Below are 22193 nucleotides of genomic sequence, written 5' to 3'. Positions count from 1 at the left end.
TGAACAGGCTAAGACACTGTTTCTATAGATTGATACTGAAGTTGAAATCAGTATGATTGTGGAATAAAAAAGAATACAATCTATGCTAGAGCTCCTCACTTCACTATGCATTTATGAGATGAAGCTTGTAATGTGTCTTAATATTAGTGAGTGTCACTACTTGTACCTGGTACTACATAAGAAAAAGCACATTAAATGGAAAAGTTCACCCACCTGTATCAACGAGTAACAAACACCTGTTGAGAAATCTATTATGCACAAAGCATTGAGTTTTTTAAAGAAGGTTAAAGAGGCAAGACTAAAAACTGATTAGCTGCAATACATATTTATGCATTGCTTTCTAAGAGAATATTAGTTATATCATAATCTGGAAGAGAATGTTTATAATTTACTCAGTGGCTCAAAGCATACTTTATTTTATATTAAAATATTTTTTAAATGACTTAAAAGTCAAACTGATAATCATAGGATATCAATCTAAAAAGGGATGCAAAGATTAGTCCAACCACAAATTTATGTAGGAGAAAAAAAAAATCAATGCTAGAGAGTCCAAGTGACTGATGTAACTTATCAATAGGACAAAGGCACAGTGGGGTATACCAAGTGAAATGGTAGGTAAAACTGCCTAATGCAAATTTATATAAATTGTTATTTCTGTTTATTTCTGTTCCTCTCCCATTCTCTCTGGTTTTGCTCACCTTTTACAGTTTTATTTATTTGAGTTAAATTTGTTTAGCATGCTGAACAAATTTAATTTTGCTCTCATGCACTTTAATGCATGAGAGCAAAAAATTTAATAAATTTTAAAAGACAGAGCAAGACTAGATTATGAGTGTGTGTGATATCAATATTCATACATAAATATCAATATGAATGAACATCAAAAACAAAGCAATATATCAATTGGAACAAGGCCTAAAAAACAGGAATTTCATGACAACATCTGCAACGTTCCAATGATGTAGGTTTCACAAAAAATAGCCAGGTGAGGGAGATTCTAGGTTCTAACAGAATTGGCTTGGTCGATGCAATGTGTGAAAAAGGAAGAATTTCAAATAAATATCTAGATTTATTTTAAAATTAGAGTGTATAGTAATAATGGGCTTTCATTCCCACACTGCAACAACTGGCTGGACCTAAGTATTAGCTAATCCCATTTAGATGGGGAAGGCTTTTTCCAGTTTCATACAATCTCCCCACCTCCAATTTCTTAATATTTTACTACTGAAGTGCATTACTCATTTATATTACCTATATGATTCTAGACAGTTGAGTATGTAACATCTGATCCAGAGGAAAGTGAACCAAGCTGTAAAAGGTTTTGATATTTTTCTGCTTAATGGTATGGTTACCCTTGAGGTGGAGAGAGATGCAATATACACACTTTAAGCATTTCCCACCCTGCTAGAAAAGGAAAAAACAGAAAACAAAAAATCTTGTCATTAGATGTGACTCTCTTAGCTTGATTTCACTAGATCCTTACTCATCTGACCTCATATTTCGTATTTTGATAATCAGAGAAAAACATTGTGGTCTTTACTGTATTTGTCACCTTATAAGGAGGAAATGTGTTCAAATTATATTTTTTGGCTATTTCTGGTTCTGTGAAACTGAATTTTGATGATATATCCATAGTATTATATAGTATTATTTGACTATAATAAGATTTTGCTGATTATGCATACATGTATGTCCAACTCAAATAATATATATATTTCTTATTGTAAATTAAAAAATTGGCAAAGTTGCCATCCATTTCAATGTCTTATGTATTCTTTTAAGTGTGAGTCCTTGTGTCAGGACCTGGTTATATCTGAAGCCCTGGTCACAGGTAAGCATTTACAGTGTAGGGCCCAAACTAATGAATTTTAAATGATAGCACTATTACTTCTAAATATGTCCTAACAGATTCCTACAGCACATACAACAGAGTCAAATCTATTGAAAATGAGGCAAAGAATTACCTTTACCTTTTTTTGGGGGGGGGGCAGATCTAGGATGCAATGGTTAATTGACAAAATGCCCCAAATTCTTCCTTGTATGTTCCACCTTTTCAATATGACTATAACTTCTCTCATCAAGAGGTGGAGCCTGTTTTCCACACATGAATGTAGGTTGACTTTTCTATACATTCGGCCAAAAGAATGCTGTAGAATTAATAGTGTGCAATTCTAAGCCTAGAACTCAGGAGGCCTTTCATGCTTCAACTCTCCCTCCGGGAACACTCATTGCCATGGGAATAGGCCAGGCTAGCTTGCTAGAGGTACAAAGGCCATCATCTCAGCCAAGGCCATCCTAGAGCAGCCAGCTTCCAGACAACCCAGTAGCTGAGTGCAAACACCTGAGTAAGCCAAGGGAGCTCAGTCAAGCCCAGCCCAGACTGGCAGAATTGTCCAGGCGACCTGTAGACTCAGAGGGAAAGTGCATTGTTGTTTGAAGCCACTAAGTCAGTAATTTTCAAAGTGTCATCTAGGGTTACCTGGGATCTTCACCACCTTTTTCTGTGGAGCTGCAAGGTCAAAACTACTTTGATAATTATATTAAGACTTTATTTGTCTTTTAATTCTCATTCTGTCAAGAGTCTACAGTGGAGTTTTCCAAAGTCTTCATAATGTTTTATATCAAAACCGTGACTACAGTAGCAGAAATGAGAACCCAACAGCCTCCTACTGAGCCACATATTAAAGAGATTAGCAAAAATGAAAACCAATGCTACCCTTCTCACTAAATTTTGCTCTGCTTAGAAAATGCAGCTATTTTTCATAAAAATACATTATTTATGAGTAATAGGTTTATTGTTAATGTTAAAGGAAATGATAAATATCTTAAAATTTATATTTTAGTTTCTAATAGAATAAATATCAATGTAAAATGCACGTAAACAAACCTCTTTGGAGTCCTCAATAATTTGTAAGAAAGGATCCTGAGAACAAAAAATCTGAGAACTGCTACACATTTCTTATTTATTTAGCATTTCCACATAATGAGAATAGCAGTTTGTTCCTCAAGTAAAAATCACTATGCTTTGTCCCTCATGACATAATTCCCCTAGCACACCGTGCAATTCTAAAGCCTTACGATCCATACCCTGTGGATATATGTACTTTCATTTCTAGAGTAATATTCAGTCATTTTCAGTCTTATCATTTTATATTTTAAAAATGGGACTTATTCCCTTTCTAAAACACATGCAGATCAATATCAGTCTATCTAATTTGTAAGCAAATATTTGCTTGCTGATTTTATACAAAGCAATAATTTCCATGGAACACAGAAATACAGAAGCTGAGAATTTTAACTAACAGAGCATCCGTTCAAGGTTTTGCCAAATTTAGCTTGGGGTTGAAGGTTAAAGAATCCCAGTGGAGTTGTAATAATATGCACTTGGGGAGGTTAAGTTGCTCATAAATTTTATTCTACGAAGATCAAAACTAAGGATTTTGAACTGGGTATGCTTCACTGCTCTAACATTATGTAAAGAAATGAAATAAAAAGTGAGAGATGACTACTCAATTCCTGAGAAGTCCATATTTATAAAAAATGACAGATAGGTAATACGGGATCAAACATCTGCTGTGATGAAAGGATTATAAAAAGTTAAAATTTTCTGCAGGCTAATACTGCATACTGCAATGCAAGACAGCTCACTACAATATCTCATATGAAGCTGGATAATTCAACTGTATTCGAATAAAATAGCTTCTTTTGCTTAGTATTTTGTTATTAACTCTTTGATTTAGCTGTAGGTAGTTGAGTAGTGAAAATGCAGGAAGTAGAAAATGTAATTAAAGAGCCCTACCCCTCAATGCATTGAAAGGAAAAATGAATTACATACACTACAAATATTTGGGACAAAACAAATTACTGTGAATTTTAATTGCTACTAGACACTGTTGAAAAATAAAATTTAAAAAGTAAAACAGCTTATGAAAATGAACTCGGTACTGATTGATTGAAATTTATGTTTGAAAATTTCCTCCCTCCCTCAAAAAACAGCTTGTTATAAACTGAATGATTTTGTACTGATATTTTCATATTATCTTAAAAACTCCAGAAAAATAACATGTGTTGTATTTTAAAGTAAAAAATAATAATGGATTTTATATTAAAAAACATAGCACATAGACATTTTAATACTATTTTCTACAAATAAATCTGGCTGATTTAAACCAGTGTGAAAGTGCCAGCCTCCAAAGGGAGTAAACATTTGAAATTTTTCAAATGTTTATGCTCGAAAATGATGACAACAGCTGTTTTATATACACATCTTTCACGTGAGTAAAGAGAAGAAAAAACTTGTGTACGTGTCCTCTCCAATTTTAGCCACCTTTTCCAACTACCATATGGGTAACTTCATTAGAGATCCCGCATGGGCATTTTATGAATTGCCCTCTTAGTTAAATAGTAAGCATTAATGGTAATTACAAGAATATCAAAAGCAATAAAATCAATACCGTGTGATTTGGGAGTCTAAAAGATTAGAAGAGGAACGAAAATTATGTGTTTTTGTTTTCTTCAAAAGCAGAATCAAACAAAGACTATACTCCTTTTCACTCTTGACAGGGCTTAATATTGTAGTTTAGCAATATTAATGTGATAAAGTCCTTGCTTCAGGGAAGAGAAAGAAGTAACAGAACCATATCAGAATTATGAAGGAAAAGGTTGGAGACTTGTAGAGGTAGAAAATTAGTTTGAATTGAAGTTTTAGCAGAGGTCAACTATTTAAGTTGAGTCAAAAGAGAAAAATCTCACTGCATACACCATCTGTGAAATATAAAGAATTAAGTATTAGCATTTTTAGTAGACTCTAAACACTTTATTATCTGCTTCAAGCCAGTATACTGGATCTATATAGCCAGCGTAAATTCCTGATGAAAGCAACTGAATAAAATTATGTATACAAATGTATGTGCATACTTTTGAAGAATCTTGGATCTGACATGAAAGAAATCTGCAAAGACTAAGATCAAAGTAAAAGCAGGAATCCTAAGAGGTATCACCAAAGCCAGCATACAACATGAGAACTTCTAGAGATCCTCGGAAAGCTTGAGCTTCCCTTTTGACTGCTTCAGGAGGATAAAGGGAAAAGTATGGTAGAAGACTTCTTCCATAAAATGAGAAAGAAATCTCATGTGGAAAAAGGGTCTGAAAGGCAATATACAGTCTTGTCCTTAGTGCTGGCTAGAGAAAAAAAAAAAAAAAAAGAATTCATATTAACAAGTTGGTCCTCATCACAGACCTGAAATCTACATCCATGCTATTTGAAAGCATTTAGTTTAAAAGCAAAGCATTTAGTTTAAAAAATGTCCTGGATTAATAGTGCCCTTGAGTGACTGGTAGAAGCAAATACTTTAAAAATGGAACTCCAAGTCTGGCCTTAAAGAATTTTCATCAATAACATTCCACATGTGTGAGATTATAGTCAAAATCAAAACACACAAGGAAAATAAGATTTCACAAGTGAGAAAAAGAAGGAACTGGAAGTGCAATTAGAACCATGAAAATTAAAATAGAGGCTCAACTGAAAATAAGAACAAGAAAAAGAGACTATTAAATTTGTAAAACACTCAAGTGGAATTTTGTGTCAAGAATTATAAAATTAAAAGAATAAAAAGAGATTAATTTAAAATAAATCACAAATACAGATCAAATCAGTGAATGGGATATAGACTCAAAGAATATGATATTAAGAAAATATGAAATGATTTGGAAAAAAATTAAGAGACATAAAAGATAGAGAAAAATGGAAAAAGTCACACTAAATGAGGTAATGACCAAGGAGTTCCAGAATTGCTGAAAACATCTATCCTCAGATTCTAGAAAGCCAACAAGTCTAAAGTGGGATACATAAAAATTATACACGTCATAACCAGCTTCAGAACACCAAAGAACAAAGGAAGATTTTAAAAGCAGCCAAAGAGAAATAGCAAATTACCTATGCAGGTATAACAATTAGACAGACAGTTGACTTGCCATTAATAAATGGAATCCAGAAAATAACAGAATAAAATCTTCAATGGTGTCAGAAAAATCTCTGACAATGTAGACTCACAGTTCAGAGAAACTATTTTCCAAGGACTAGAGCAAAATACAAATACATTCAGACAAAGAAAAACTGAGAAATCTTCACTAAAGGAAAGTCTAAAAAATATACTTCAAATAAATAGATAAGGTGGAAGTTCTAATAAGAAGGAACAGTGAAAAAATAGTGGTAAATATGTGAGTAAATCTAATATAATATTAATTTATAATACAGTAATAACAATATCTAATTCTTGGAATAATAGAGCAAAAATACCCACAGCATTGATAAAAAAATCTGATGGCTCATGGTAATTAAAATAATCTAATATACTTGTATTTTAGAAGGAAGTTAAAAATATTAACATGCCTCTGTGTGTGTGTGTGTGTGTGTGTACTCATTTGCTCTGAGAGATATCTTAATTGTATTAGATGTAATAGTATATTTTATTTTTGTTCTGTGGCTTGTTTTTTTCTTTTAGCATCAATAAAATTTCCAAGTTTTAATAAAAATATCAAGTTACATGCTTTGATAAACTCAGAAATTTCCAATAAACATTCTCTAGAGTTTACAGTAAAAGTAGTACTGTTGAACAAATAGAATGTATGCATATGAAACTAATGAGCAAATACCCTCAATTTAGGCATGCATAACTACCCTAAGACAATTTGACTTATGGAATATCTTTGATAATACATTAAAAAATTTATAGCCTCTCAAACTTCTACTGTGAATGACACCCAATCTCACCTTAAGAAAGAAGTTGTTCACAATCTGTCCTGTGCAGAAAATGTTGATACACTGGAAAAAAGAAAGCCCAATATTACTAATACAATCCTCTTGTTTATTATTTATTAAAAGTAAAAAAAAAAATATTCTAATTTGTTATTCCCATGCAATCATATTATATTCATATTCACTAGTTTTCTAAATTGAGAGAAAAATATAGAATAAACATTTTAACATAATGCTTTAATATATATATCTCACAGAACAATTCTTTATATTAAGTTAAATTATTCATTAAAAGTAGCCAAATTAAATGTTTGAAGTATATATTATATAATATAAAGATATACACATATATTTTAACATTATCATATTCCTATAACTTTCTTTGTATCTCTGTATCCAAAAGATTCCTTTTGAAATCTTTCATTAGAAACTCTACTGGTATCAATATACTCCTTGAATAATTAATATTTTTTACTTTAATTTATAACTTAATTAAATTTATAATTTAATTTTTAATTTATAAATTTATGTTTTGGCAGTAGTTTAACAAGTTAAAAATTCTCAAAGGCATAGAATTTTATGTGTCCATCTCTTCAGTTTAGAGAGTTTTATTAGCTTGTAACAGAAGTTCTGGATTAAGCAGTACATTGGGTTGATCAACATGAGCTTGTCTTTTTTATTATAAAAAATGATCAGGGCTTCCCTGGTGGCGCAGTGGTTGAGAATCTGCCTGCCAATGCAGGGGACGCGGGTTCGAGCCCTGGTCTGGGAAGATCCCACATGCCGCGCAGCGGCTGGTCCCGTGAGCCACAATTACTGAGCCTGCGCGTCTGGAGCCTGTGCTCCGCAACAAGAGAGGCCGCGATAGCGAGAGGCCCGCGCATCGCGATGAAGAGTGGCCCCCGCTCGCCGCAACTAGTGGAAGCCCTCGCACAGAAACGAAGACTCAACACAGCCTAAATAAATAAATAAATAAATATTAAAAAAAAAAAAATGATCAAATTAGTAATTCCATATGGCTCAAGTGTAGATAATTAACAGGCTCACACAACTTAAAAATCTACAGGTAGACCCGGCATGTTTTCAACATTCTGCTCTTATGAGGTTGGTTTCATCCTAAGGCTCCCCTTGTGATATTAAGGTAAATGCCACCAGCACTTAGGACTACATCCTTTCTCCTTCTTCTCAGGTAGAAAGAGGGGATATTTACTTAACCATTTTCCCCCCAAAAAATCCTGAGATGTACTCTGGACTTGCAAAATTCAGCCCATAACACTGGCTTAGCTGTGATATATAAATCCCACCCCTGAAGCCAGAAGAGGAGGCAGTCTCCACAAAACCATATGGACCCCCAAACTAAAGTCTGGCATAACAGAAACGGGGATGGGAGAAGGATGCCATGAATGCAATGGAAATCATTCACTATTTTGTCTCGAAATTTTTTAATGTACTAATAATGAGTCTAGCTGATGTAGGAAAAATGAGTCCTGGCATAATTCCTGGGATTTCTGGATGACTGATATTTACCGTTTTGGCTCTTTTATTTTTCTTTTTGAGAGGAGAGGATTTCTTAAAAATCCTGTGTCTTTGATTCACGGTTTTCCAAGTAAGAATGATTTAGTATTTACCCATTATATGTACCAGATCTTAAGGTGAAGAACAAAAGCAAAATCCTATTTGGCTGTGATCATGTGTGAACTCCAAATGCGCAGGGGAAAACTGTTTCCAATCAAATGGGACGTCGCCGAAAAAGTGCATGGGCTAGTTTGTTCCATGTTTATCCATGTTATTGATTTTTCCATCATATATAAAGTCTTACAACATTAAAGAGATTGTTCCTGCTACAACATTATGAATTCATTGCTTGGAACACAGTTTGCTATTGAATGTCTGCCAGATTTTGTTAACAGAGATATTCAGAAGAAAACTGTGCAGCTATAACACAATGAATACATGAAGTCTCTAATAATGTCTTTAAAGTCATGTGCATATTCTTTAAGCAAAGATAGTTTGAGGAATAAATGCATTGTTATTTTGCATTATTTTTCTCCACTAGGCTTAAAAGTACTATTTATATTTTAAACATTTAGTGCTTCTCTGGGCTATTTAGGTACTTCTGAGGAACCAATAATGTTATTTTCTGAAGTTTAATGCTATATAAAGATTTATTGTTTTACACAATAGTTAACTGTGAAAATTCATATGCTCTTGAGGCACAGATTTCTTGGCCTCTCCGGACACCTTCATCAGCTTTTTTCATCTCCACTTAGATGCGTTGTGGTCAGCTTCTGTGGTCAAAAAGACCCTCACTAGGATTTCTGTAATTCTCTTCTATTTTTTTCATTCTTTTGTAGCTTCCAGGTATAGCAAGAACAGTTGCAATGGGAGATTGATATTTTAAAATGGTAATAGTCATTTTAGAATTTTCATTTCAAATAAATTCATTTCTCAGTATGGAGCTATTATTATTACAGCTAATTGGTCATACCTTAGCACGGAGAGGGTGGCACCTACAATTATTAGAGTGGGGCAGAAAGGAGGTAGGACTTAAGAGGGTCTAGCTACAGATTCCAAAAAATTTGGTATGCAGAAGGCTATAGTAACAATGAGTTTAATTCTGTGCAAGCTGGTACTTAGCTACTGCAGGGCATTTGGGCTATGGAGTTTGTTTTCAAACTTATGAATAGAATGTATTGATAAAGGCATTCCAGACACTAGAGGTGGTGTTCAGATGATCAGGCAACCATGAAAAACTATTGGGTTTGAGAATATAATAATATCCTTCAAGACAAGGTGTTTCATAATGGACCTGAGTCTTGAGTCTTTTTACTTACTAGTGATGTGACCTTAAACATACTTCAAGATATGTTTTAACAAAAGATCTGATTTTTTTACAGTGTGTTGATGAATTTTCTAAAAGGCTGATTAACAAAATGGAATCTGCTGATTTGTCCTTGTATGTATATCATCAACTGGAGACTTCAACATATACTGTAAACACAGGATCTTAGGAACCCATTAGTGGTTTATAAGGATTGCATTTGGATTTTGTATAATTGTGCATATATACTGAAGAAAAACATCAGGGATGTACCTGAGAAGAGATGCATGAAACAAGATATTCAATTAAGTAAAGGGTAATTAAGCAAAAATAAATTTCTCTGATTGTATAGTCATATACCTTCTCTTAATAAACATTATTTTGATATAAAAACAAATTTATTAGTATAAGAATTTATTCTATTTAGATAGAGAAATAAAGCATATGAAAAAAGGATGTTTTATTTTTCTAGTTATTAATATTTAGCATGTTAAATGGCATTTTCAATATGTCTTAAATTCTAATAGATATGATTTAGATGTATTTAGTTTCATTTTTGGGTGTCTTCCTTTTGAGGCATTACTATGAACAATGGTTAGTTTGATATCCTTCTGTTCTTTAGCATGAGTAAAAACATTGTGAATTATGCTACAAATAATGTTAGCATAAAAAATATTAAAGAATTTTAAAAATAATTGGTTAATAAAATTATTTTATTATTTTCAGCAAATTTCCAATATTTAAACTTTAAATATTCAAATATTTAACATTATAGATACTTAAATTTATATTATATAAGTACACATTTATAAATACATATAATTATTCAGGTTGCCATAATAAGAGAATGATAAATTTCTATGATCCTTAAATTTTATAAATGTAAACTTTGTTTCTGTATAAAATGAAAATATATGTTGAAAAAAATCTCAGGGTAATGGTAATTGACTAAGCATTCTACAAAGAAATAGTAAACCTAAAAATAATTATACATTTTTAATGATCATGGAAGGATTTTCAAGATAATAAATCTCAGCAGGTGAAAAATATCTGTAACAATTACTTTCTGAAGAATACAGAGCCATTCTTTGATGATGTATATTTGAATACACATTCACTAGATCCCTAATTTTTGGATAAATGAATTGCTTTAATCACATAAATGTCAGCTATTATTATATTGTATGTTAAATAATAAGAAATGTGTACTTTCTGTATTATTCTCAAGCAATTTCCTTCATGAGCACATGAGCAGCTTCAAGAATCAAATCGACCACACTACATCACTCAGTGAAATTTATAGCAGATAAGGAACACAAAACATGAGAGAAAATGAAAGAGAGAAAAATTACCTTTCTCAAAAAAAATCTATGCTCATCTGAATCTTAAATCATGTATTCTTTTCCCTTCATATCATTCTTGATGGGACTCTTGCAGAAAAAAAAAAAAGGGATTAAACTGACAGTGCTTCACTGTCAAGAGAAACCTATGGTCAGGGATATACCTAATTCCTAAAGCTTTCATTATTAATATTTTATGAGTCTCACTGATCTGTCCTATCTAGAAGAAAAATTTATCTTTCATTTGTGCAAGCACTACCTGCTGAGTAATAGATTTCTTCTCTGTAAATTGAGTGGTGAAATGCAAACGGCAGCAAAGGTAAAAAGAGGCAAATTGTTCTTTTATTGGAGTCTGGCTGCACTTTTCTGGAGTTGCAGAATCAGCCAAGCAGAGTGAAAGATCCTTGGGGAACTAGGAAGTGTCATATCTGTTCTAACATACTTTGGCCTACACATGTTACTGCCCACATGTTTAACCTGACTTGTAAATGAGATGATTAGCTACAGTGACTTTTTTTAACTTAAATATTTACAAGTAAGTTTGGTGCCTACAATGTTGGAAAATCACTCGCTCAACCTTGAAAATTTCCTTCATTGTAGATGAAGTGACGAAAAGGCAAATTAATGGTCTTTGAACACTTCAAACTGAAAAAGTAGGATATTTTGCCCCTTGGTTGAGCATGGCTTGCCTTAGCTGAACTAAGGAGGCCATTTAAGTAGGCTAAGAAGCCAACTAAGTAGAGTCATCTGTGACACTGGAGCTGACTATTCCCTGGGCAGTGTTCATCCACAGAAAAGTGAAGTAGAGGAAGAGGGTCCAGGATCCCCTTTCACAGTCAAAAAGATATTGGGTGTCCATTTATTAAGTCCACCTGAGATAGGCTGGGACCTGGGACCCTTTGCTGCAGTGCTGCAATGCTTGCACCTGGACACACCTCTCCTTGAGCAACAAAATACAAAGAAACTATATGGGACTAAAAATAACTGCATGTGTGTGCAGTTGGGGCAAATTCTGGACAAGAGATACAAAAAGACCAAAAAAACCCCAACTGCCACTTCTGAAGAGCTGGGAGCAAAAACAGGGTCAGGAGCAAAAGCAGGGTACTGTGCATGCCCCCTGAACTCAACACCACCAGAGGGGTGGGCAAAACACCTAAGCCACCCCTCTGGCCTGACCCCCGGACACACCCCAGCCCTCACCCCAGATAAGGAACAAGCTTGTCCCCCGCAGGGAGCAAACGAGCAAGGGAACCTATTACTTGTTCTTGCTCCCCTCCCTGCTGCAGCAGAGGCCCCAATAAAGCCTTGCCTGAATTACTTGTCTGGCCTCTAGTAAATTTCTATTGGTTGGGGAAGGCCAAGAACCTTGGTCAGTCAGTATCATACCTAGACCACAGGTGCATCTAGTTGCACAGGAAGTAGAATGTGATTCCCACATGTGGTTGAAAAGATAACTTCTGGATAAATGTATTTAGTGTAAAATCGGAAAAAAAAATTCTGGTTGCAAATGAGTATTTTTCTTTGCTAGAGAACACAGAATTCAAAACTATATGAAAAAATTGTTTCTTTTCTTCAGAGCTGTTATCTCAATTTTTAATTATATATTAACTAGTTTAATTATTTAACATCTTTCTAATCTCTTAGAACATAAATCGGACCCTGTTTGTTTTGGCTCACAATTGTATCGCCAGAGTCTTGTACACTATTGGCAAGCAGTAGGTATTCAACCAGTTTTTGGTAAAAAATGTGCATATTTAAAATTTTCATCAATGTCTACTAGCATGTTCTATATAATAATAATGTTTGTGATAAGAGTGATGATTTATTGAAACTACAGCTACTGATCATAAATTTACATAAAGCACTGTGTTAGAAATGGGGTGATACTAGAATGTTTAAGATTAATCCCTGGGTCTCAAAGAGTTGGCCATCTACTTGCGAGAATAAGCATATGTGTAGAGATTATACAAAATGTGAAATATTAAGTGACAAGAGAACATATTAGTTGTAATTGTACATAGATATTAGATAAACAGAAATGAAAGGACATCTTGATAAGGAGAACTACATGAGTAAATACATTGGAATCAAAGGAATATAAATCACAAACCATAAATTATGTTGCTAAGAATGATATAGCTTAGAACGACTGACAAGAGAACACTACCCCTGTCTATAAGAACCATCTAAACCCAGTTCTTTCATTGATTTGTGTATTTAATTTTTGTAGTAGAAACACACATGATTCCCATGAACTGAAAGGATCTACATTCGACACTCACTAATATAATATTACCAGAACTACATGAATATTTCTTTTCTCACACTCTAGCTGGCTGCTGTATCCTTTCAAACTTTTTAAATCTTTGCCAACCTAAAATGTTTGGGGGTAGAGGGGGAATGGCCTCTTGTTTTCATTTGATCTTTACTTGGGATTTGTGTATCTTTTCATATCTTTATTCTTTCTTCTCTAAACATCAGTGTTTTTCTCATTCCTCCTTTTCCAATTTGTTTGCCTAAATCCTGGGCATCCTCACCCAGGCTAGACAAATGGAGTGAAGTAGATAATAATTTTTAGAGAAAAGTAGCCATTTGTAGATATTTCCTACTAAGCAAAATGGTTGTTAGTTGTTGCTTATCAATGGGTTTGCTATACTAGTCACTAGTCATTAGTCACTAGTTTCAACAAATATTTTCTTTTTCTTTAAAATTTTCTCAGGCATACTTCTGGAAATTTTTAATTAATGCAGAACTCATTTAAGCCTTTGTTTTGACAATAACTCACTAGCTCTGTTATTCTATATCTATTCTTAAAATTGATGTCAATTTGTGAAAACTATTATTTTAACCAAAAAAGTATGCAGTATATGAAATGAGTAATCTATTTAAAAAATAATATAAAAATTCAAAGTTAAATAAGAAAATACAACATGTTACATACCCTGAGAAAACCATAATTCAAAAAGAGTCATGTACCACAATGTTCACTGCAGCTCTGTTTACAACAGCCAGGACATGGAAGCAACCTAAACGTCCATCGACAGATGAATGGATAAAGAAGATGTGGCACATATATACAATGGAATATTACTCAGCCATAAAAAGATACGAAATTGAGTTATTTGTAGTGAGGTGGATGGACCTAGAGTCTGTCATACAGAGTGAAGTAAGTCAGAAAGAGAAAAACAAATACCGTATGCTAACACATATATATGGAATCTAAGAAAAAAAAACGAAAAGGTCATGAAGAACCTAGGGGCAAGATGGGAATAAAGACACAGACCTACTAGAGAATGGACTTGAGGATATGGGGAGGGGGAAGGGTAAGCTGGGACAAAGTGAGAGAGTGGCATGGACATATATACACTATCAAATGTAAAATCGATAGCTAGTGGGAAGCAGCCGCATAGCACAGGGAGATCAGCTCAGTGCTTTGTGACCACCTAGAGGGGTGGGATAGGGAGAGTGAGAGGGAGGGACACGCAAGAGGGAAGAGATATGGGAACATATGTACATGTATAACTGATTCACTTTGTTATAAAGCAGAAACTAACACACCACTGTAAAGCAATTATACTCCGATAAAGATGTTAAAAAAAAAAAAAGAATGTAATAATCCCATTTGCATCAACATGGATGGACCTAGACATTATCATACTAAGTGAAGTAAGTCAGACAGAGAAAGACAAATATCCTATGATATCACTCATATGTGGAATCTAAAAAAAAAAAAAAAAAAAAAAAGATACAAATGAACTTATTTACAAAACAGAAACAGACCACAGAATTCAAAAACAAACGTATGGTTACCAGAGGGGAAACATGGTGGGGCAGGGGGGATAAATTAGGAGTTAGGAGTTTGGGATTAACATTTACATGCTACTATATATTTATAAAATAGATAATCAACAAGGACCTACTGCATAGCACAGGGAACTCTACTCAATATTCTGTAATAACCTATATGGGAAAAGAATCTAAAAAAGAATGGATATATGTTTATGTATAACTGAATCACATTGCTGTACACCTGAAGCTAACACAACATTGTAACTCAACTCTACTCCAATATAAAATAAAAATTAAATTAAAAAAATAGAATGTCATTTACATTCCCTAAACCTTGAAAATTCTCTAAATTTGCTAATTTCGTAGTAACATATTTCTGAAACTATGTAAACTTTGTTCATATCCATGAGTATTATTTGATAGCCTTTGTATAGATATAGCCTACTGGTAATTCCCACATTCTACTCTTCTTTTATTCAAAGCATCAGTTATCTGGATTTAGTTTTTAAACTTCTTCACCTTTTTTCCTTTATCATCTCTATCATTTACACTAATACATGGCTTTTTTTAAGGGTCACATTTTACTACATAACAGAATTCTTTTGTTTCTTGCTTATTGATTCCTTTTTCTTGTTTTTTAACCACTTCACAATAATTACATCTTCTTTAAAGACTAGTGGAACTTTTTTTTAAAAGATAAGTTGAAGTATAAAAACCGGTGGTTTGGCTGCGTGTATTCCCCTAGTGACTCCTTTTTGTGTATCATCGTAAAGTCTTTAAAATGTGTGTAAAAAATCACAACATGATGTGGACTTCCACAGTTTTTCAATTACTACTGAAAAACCAGGAATGTTAAATTCACAAATGCCAAAGAGTAATCATATAGTCAAGTTCAGGAGAAGGGCAGGGAGTTCATTGGTGAATCTGGGTTGGAGGAAAGGGGAATAACGTCTGTGCACTATTCTTTTGTGACACAATGGCACATAACAATGACATTGGGGAAAAGTTGTGGATTAAGGAAAACATCTTCTCACTGAAACTTTGGAGCTCTCTTTTCCCAAGCATTCAGGTTCCAAGTAATGTTCCTGTTTGCACAGCAGCTACCCTTCTGGTTTTTCAGTATATCCCTAACTAAATGGTGTCTATTGTCTCTTCCAGACAATTAGGTAAGTGAATCAGATAACTCTGCTGCCAAAATAATGTCTTAAATGCAGCTGCAGTCAGACCACTCTACACTTTGATCCCTTTATTGTTTTCTCATTGTCTGTTTGGTTAAATAAATTTCTTTGCCATGTATTTTATTCACACCAAGCATCTTATGCCTCAGCCACAGTGGACTACCTGCCATTTTTCAAACACATTTCATATGAACTTTCAAGCTTCAGTGCTTTTGAACATATATTCCATCTTCCTAGAACAAAATCCTGATCAAATGCCACTTTTTTTAGAAGCTCTGTAACCTCTGTAGCAATGTTGGTCATCCTTTTCTTGAGACTATAATTAGAGGATGAACTACATCTTACTGCAATCTTTCTGTGAATATCTGTAACTTCCCAATGCTGTAAACTCAAGGACAGAAATTATATTATGTCATCTTTGTGTTTGGAATATAATAGATATTGAATAATGGCTAAATGACTAATATAATGAATTTATATGACAGTTTCCCACTAACTGGAGCTGTTCAGGGAAAATAACACAAGATTTCTCTAGCAGACAGAATTTGGAATTCTATGCACTGCTATTTGAGGAGGTATTTTTGATTTGGCAGTTCTTTCCGGACCTCATAATAATAGATTATCATAGATTTACTTAAATTTAAGGGCTTTTAAAATCTGATTTTAACCTACATTGCCTCACTTCTTTGCTTAGTCATTAACTAAACTTTACCATAGATAGGTATTTTTATAAGAAAAAAAGGTTATAAATGAAAATCCACACTTAATTAACAATGGGTATTTTTTATATCTATACATTTTAGTTATTAATATGATGTTGGGGCCTAAATTATCTAGAAAGTAATATTCCTTCAAATTAACTGACACACATAAATGCTATAAGAAATCTGCTAGAAAGATAGTGCAAAGTAAAAAGCCTCATCAGAAAGATGACAGCTCTCTTTCGAATAGCTCTTTTGAGTAGTTTGTGTAAAGAGTATGAATGCCCCCAAAATCTATAAAAATATTTTGTATCATGACAAATAAAATATTCAAACTATTCTCATAACCTCTTTTACAAGAAAAATAAACTTAACAGTCTACTAATAGTGATAAATATTTTCCCCAGTAGTTTATTCAATAAGGCTTACAATTAAATTATACTTAAAAATTTACAGTGTTTTAAATTTGAAAATGCTTCAAATATATTACTGTCATGGATTCTTAAAACAGTCTTATAAAGTAAGCTCAACAATTTTTGGTATTATCTTTATCTTTTATATTAGAAAACTGAGACCACAAGAGATTTGGTAATTTCCTCAAGGCAACATATACAAAATGTCTTCTAGGTTTGAATTAAAATTAATCCATGATATATTATGTGGATAAATGTCTCTCTGACATTTTTTACTTGGTCTCCCCATGATTTTAATAAAAAGGTAAGAGTTTATTCAACTCTAACAGATATATCTAAATGTCTAATTTAATATTTTATTTATCTTTTAGATGTAAAAAACATATTCAATTTTCAAGTTTGCCCTCAAATTCTTCCCAATTCCAATTTCATTAGTGGACAGTCTTAAGTTTATGCAAAGCATTTAGAGAGATATCCACATTTCTAGGAAAAGCATTGAGTTTAAAGAATACAATATTTTACACAAACATTGCATTCAATTCATATGCCAGAGCATTCCATTTTCCTGGAAGATCGAACATCTCCCCTTAATGTTCACCCTAGTGCCTCCTTTGTGTTCTATTCATCCCTTTGTTCACATTTGTTCACCCCTTTGCTGATTTCTTCTGCCTTCAGAAGGAACCATAGTTCTACTGACCAGCTGGGCTAAAACCAGTGTTTCTAGTGTCCATTCTGCTGGTTGAAAACAGCTGTCTCCTCTGTTCTCTTGTGGCTGCAGACATTCCCTGCCCACCCGAACCCTCCCCCGGGGATATATCCATTCTGGAAGGGCGGACATAGGAAAGCTCAAGCGCCAGTGTGATGTGGCCTGTATATCTGATAAAGGCTATTCTACCTAGACTGTGGTAGCCAGATACGTTTACTTTTCTGACACAGAACCAGTGCCAGAACACTGTGGTTCTGATTACCATGAACTAAAATGACAAAGATTCTGTCCTTTTGGCTCTTGCCTGTCTCACTTGACAAGCGCTATGTCTTAAGAGTACCAGAGCATCAACCTCTGAACAGGAGTCTAACACTTGTGGAGTAAGCCATCACTCCCACACCATCCACCTTATGATGCATATCAGCATACTGAAACTGATCAGAGAAGTGGGAGACAGCAGTCTTACTCAGAATGGAAACAGAAATAAAGCAGGAAGCAAGAGAATGGACACAAAGCATTGTTTTTTGAAAACTTCTTTGTTCTCAATTTCCCAGAGGTAGAGAGGGAAACATGCAAATATGGCTATCGACTAAAACAAGACCTACAGCTTCAGTTTTTCCAAAGGAAGTAGAGATCTCTGGAGATGACAAACCTATCTGAGGCTCAAGGCCTCTAATCCTCTTTTTTTGATACACTGGGGGAGGCCTCTAGACAGATAGCCCTCTTTGAGGTTGTCATGTCACTCAAAGAATAAAGAATTGTTTTTCCCTAATAGTATTTTCCTAGAGGCTCCACATCTTTTTTTGTTTTTTGGTTTTTTTTTTTTTAATGAATAAAAATTATTTAGGTAAAGTTCAGGAAACTTTCACAATTGTCTTATAAATTTTTAGGAAACATATATGGCTTATTAAAGTTTCAAAACAATCTATAATAGTTGTTTAACTCCTCATGTAAAATGTCTATTATAGCTTTTGTTATGATTGGCTATTTAATCATATCAGAATACAACATTTACCAATCTAGAGAGTTCATTAAATTGGAAATAATTTGTTCAAATAATTTAAGACATCACTTTTAACTATGAAATTATATTCTAAGAATTATAATTTTATTAAGTCTCAAATTGACCTATTATCTAAAAACACTTAATTCATAGCCAGTAAAGCAAAAGAAAGAAGATGCAAAATGATAGAAACATTCCTTCCTCAGATTCTGGATCTTCAGAAAATTCATGTGAAGAATTCGGTCCAATAGGGGACTCCTTTGAGGAAATGACTGTAGGTAGTGAATTCTGGGTTTGAACAAGGCTGACAACGGAATGTCTTAGTGGACAAACTTTTACCAGTGCTGATGGGGCATGGGGCTGGCCAGCAAAATCCCCCTGTAGAAAGTAATCGGAGGTGGAGGGCAGTCTTCATATACTTCCTGGAGGAAGGTGGGGGGAAGGAAGGAGGACCTCCTCTCATCAGTTTCCCCCGTTGTTCATTCCCGCTATGGGCCTCCAACCTTGTGATGGTGTAGAGCAAGAGAGCTTGGGCCAGGTGATTTGCTTTCAAGTAAAGAGATCCGTAGTGAAAATGCAAATTGCCAAAAGCATCTTTAGCATGCTAAAGTTCCACTGGACTTCATTTTTAAGGATACTGGATCATCTGTTCCATGGGCAGAAGGCACGTAATAGATTATGAGTCCTGCTAGCCCAGGTTGATGATCAGAGACAAAAGCAGGAGTGAACATTCTTGCCATACAGAGTAGGAGCGGAAGCGGAAGTGCCAGCTGGTCAACAGCGGACGTAGATCCTAGAGCCACAAGTCCTCTCAGCTAATGTCTCTTACTAGCAACTCAGAGGATTCCCTGGTCCTTTGGGCCTCCGCCAAACACCAAAATTGGATTGCCTCTCTAATATTTCAAATTTAACATCCACTTCAGTTGATTTTGGTCTACTCTGTGTGTTCTTTGAAGTCATTGGCATTTCTCAGACCAGCCTGTGCTATTGACCACATATCATATATTTTCTTATAAGGGGCAACAATGCAGATTTTTTATTTTTTAATTGTCTTTTTGGTTTTTTATTTTTTAATTTTTGGGGGCTGAATGTGTCAAGTTTAATAACTATTAAGTAAAATAATGTATCTTAAATTCTTTTTTTAAATGTACCCTTTATTCTTTTATTTTCTTAACATCTTTATTGGAGTATAACTGCTTTACAATGGTGTGTTAGTTTCTGCTTTATAACAAAGTGAATCAGCTATACATATACATATATCCCCATATCTCCTCCCTCCTGTGTCTCCCTCCCACCCTCCCTATCCCACCCCTCTAGGTGGTCACAAAGCACCAAGCTGATCTCCCTGTGCTATGTAGCTGCTTCCCACTAGCTATCTATTTTACATTTGGTAGTGTATATATGTCCATGCCACTCTCTCACTTCGTCCCAGCTTACCCTTCCCCCTCCCCGTGTCCTCAAGTCCATTCTCTACGTCTGCGTCTTTATTCCTGTCCTGCCCTTAGGTTCTTCAGAACCATCTTTTTTTTTAGATTCCATATATATGTGTTACCATACAGTATCAGTTTTTCTCTTTCTGACTTCCTTCACTCTGTATGACAGACTCTAGGTCCATCCACCTCACTATAATTGTCCTTTTATTGAAGTATAGTTGATTTACAATATTATATTAGTTTCAGGTGTACAACATAGTGATTCAATATTTTTACGGAGTATACTCCATTTAAAGTTATTATAAAATATTGGCTATATTCTCTGTGCTGAACAATATACCCTTGTAGCTTATTTATTTTATGGCTAGGAGTTTGTATCTCTTAATTCCCTACCCCTATTTTGCCCCTCCTCACTTCCTTCTCCCCAGTGGCAACCACTAGTTTGTTTTCTGTATCTATGAGTCTGTTTCTGTTGTGTTATAGTCATTGTTTGTTTTATTACAATGCAGATTTTTAAGAAACAAATTATTCTTTGTTCTTTTCTTTAAGTTTTAGTTTGATTTTTTGGTAGGTATTCTACTCTTCGGGGTTATGGTTCCTGTTTCTGTCTGCTTTGCAACATCATTATTCCTCTCTCTAAGCCATTCTTTCCCACTACAGTTAGTTTACCAGGGAAGTCATTTCTGTTGTTGTTGTGTGTTAGTTAATTAGTTTGTTTTTTTCATTTACTGATATAGTTCAGTCATCAATGTAAATTTCTGATGAAGCTTTTGAACCTCACTTTCAATCTCTGCATTTTCTGATTCCAAGGATTCATTCTTGTTTTGCAGAGTTGTGACATAAACCATAGTTATTTCTTTTATCTCCTCCAGTTTATATATATATGTGTGTGTATATATATATATATATACGTATATATATATATATATATATACACACACACATATAAATTTATACACACACACACTCCCAGGAAAAGCCTGCTCCTTCTTCTGTCTGTTTGGCCTGAGCCAATCTAATCTGTAGTTGAGCTGAGTATCTGGGATTTGTGGATTATTGAGGTATTCTTTTTACTATTTTAGCTTTCCATGCCTCTGACAATCTCTCTCCAGTTTGCTACCCTGCACCCAACCAGTTATAGCAGTACAGTGGATGAAAGGCCTGTAGGCCTTGTGTGAGCTTTCTTAGCTCTCCTCCCTTGCCCCAGTCTTTGTTAGGCCATGGCCTTGCAGTTGGTGAAGCTCCTCTGTGGTCAATGCTATAGAACTGATTTGTGATGGAGATGCTTTGGAATTCTAATTCATTGCTCCAACCCACCTGTGACCATTAATAGCTTGTTAAAAATTGTGATAGTTCCTCCTTATTCTTGTCTAAGGCAAAGTTTCCTTCTGCTGCAGTACCCTTAGGGATGAAAAAAAATCATAAGATTCTTTTGCTCTGGGAAAGGCCCTTCCATTTCTGAAATTTGGTCATTTAATTTTGTATCTTCAGTTCTCTGAGGAGTTAAAAATATATGACTTTTTAGCTTATCTGGCTTATCCTCAAGTATTCTTTTAATAAGAATCTTCTCATAAACTCTTTTTCTTGATTAGGACAACTCTACCTACAAAAATATTGATTCAAGTCAAAGATGAGATAATATAGATTTACTTCTCAAGTACTTAAACCACCATCAATGCTGATCCTTCCACAAGTGACTGGGTCAATAACAGCACTCCAAATTATTAAATAATCAGAGCATATGTATGAGTCTTAGATTTTACTTAGTCTATTTATCTAAAACCTAATACCCGTAAAGTGGAAAAGTCTCCAATCTTAATATTCCACATATAATATAGCACTGAGGGGAAAGTGAACAGTGTAAGCTATGGGAGATTGAGTAAACAGATGAATCTATACCATATTCTCAATCCTAACTGATGTCTACTCTATTTTTCCAGTCCTTGAGGCCACTTAGAGTTCAACTTCATCTTACAATCAATATCCAGTTTATCAGGAAATCCTGCTGGCCCCCATCTTTAATATTTACCCATAATATAACCATGACTCACT

General features: G+C 34.2%; 1 protein-coding gene across 2 annotated transcripts in view; it reads right to left on the bottom strand.

Annotated features, from left to right (window-relative positions):
* MGAT4C (MGAT4 family member C) overlaps window positions 1–22193 on the bottom strand; it is a 371748-nt gene that overhangs the window by 42118 nt on the left and 307437 nt on the right. Inside the window, exon 2 of one of the 2 annotated variants that reach the window (XM_007165925.2) lies at window positions 6773–6823. The exons of the other annotated variant lie outside the window; for it this stretch is intronic. The gene's annotated coding sequence lies outside the window, so the exon portion shown is untranslated. The remainder of the gene's footprint in view (window positions 1–6772; window positions 6824–22193) is intronic. 2 annotated transcript variants of the gene reach the window in all.

The sequence above is a fragment of the Balaenoptera acutorostrata genome, chromosome 11, assembly GCF_949987535.1.
Source record: "Balaenoptera acutorostrata chromosome 11, mBalAcu1.1, whole genome shotgun sequence".
Lineage (NCBI taxonomy): Eukaryota > Metazoa > Chordata > Mammalia > Artiodactyla > Balaenopteridae > Balaenoptera > Balaenoptera acutorostrata.
This window is presented reverse-complemented; position numbering and strand designations above follow the sequence as displayed.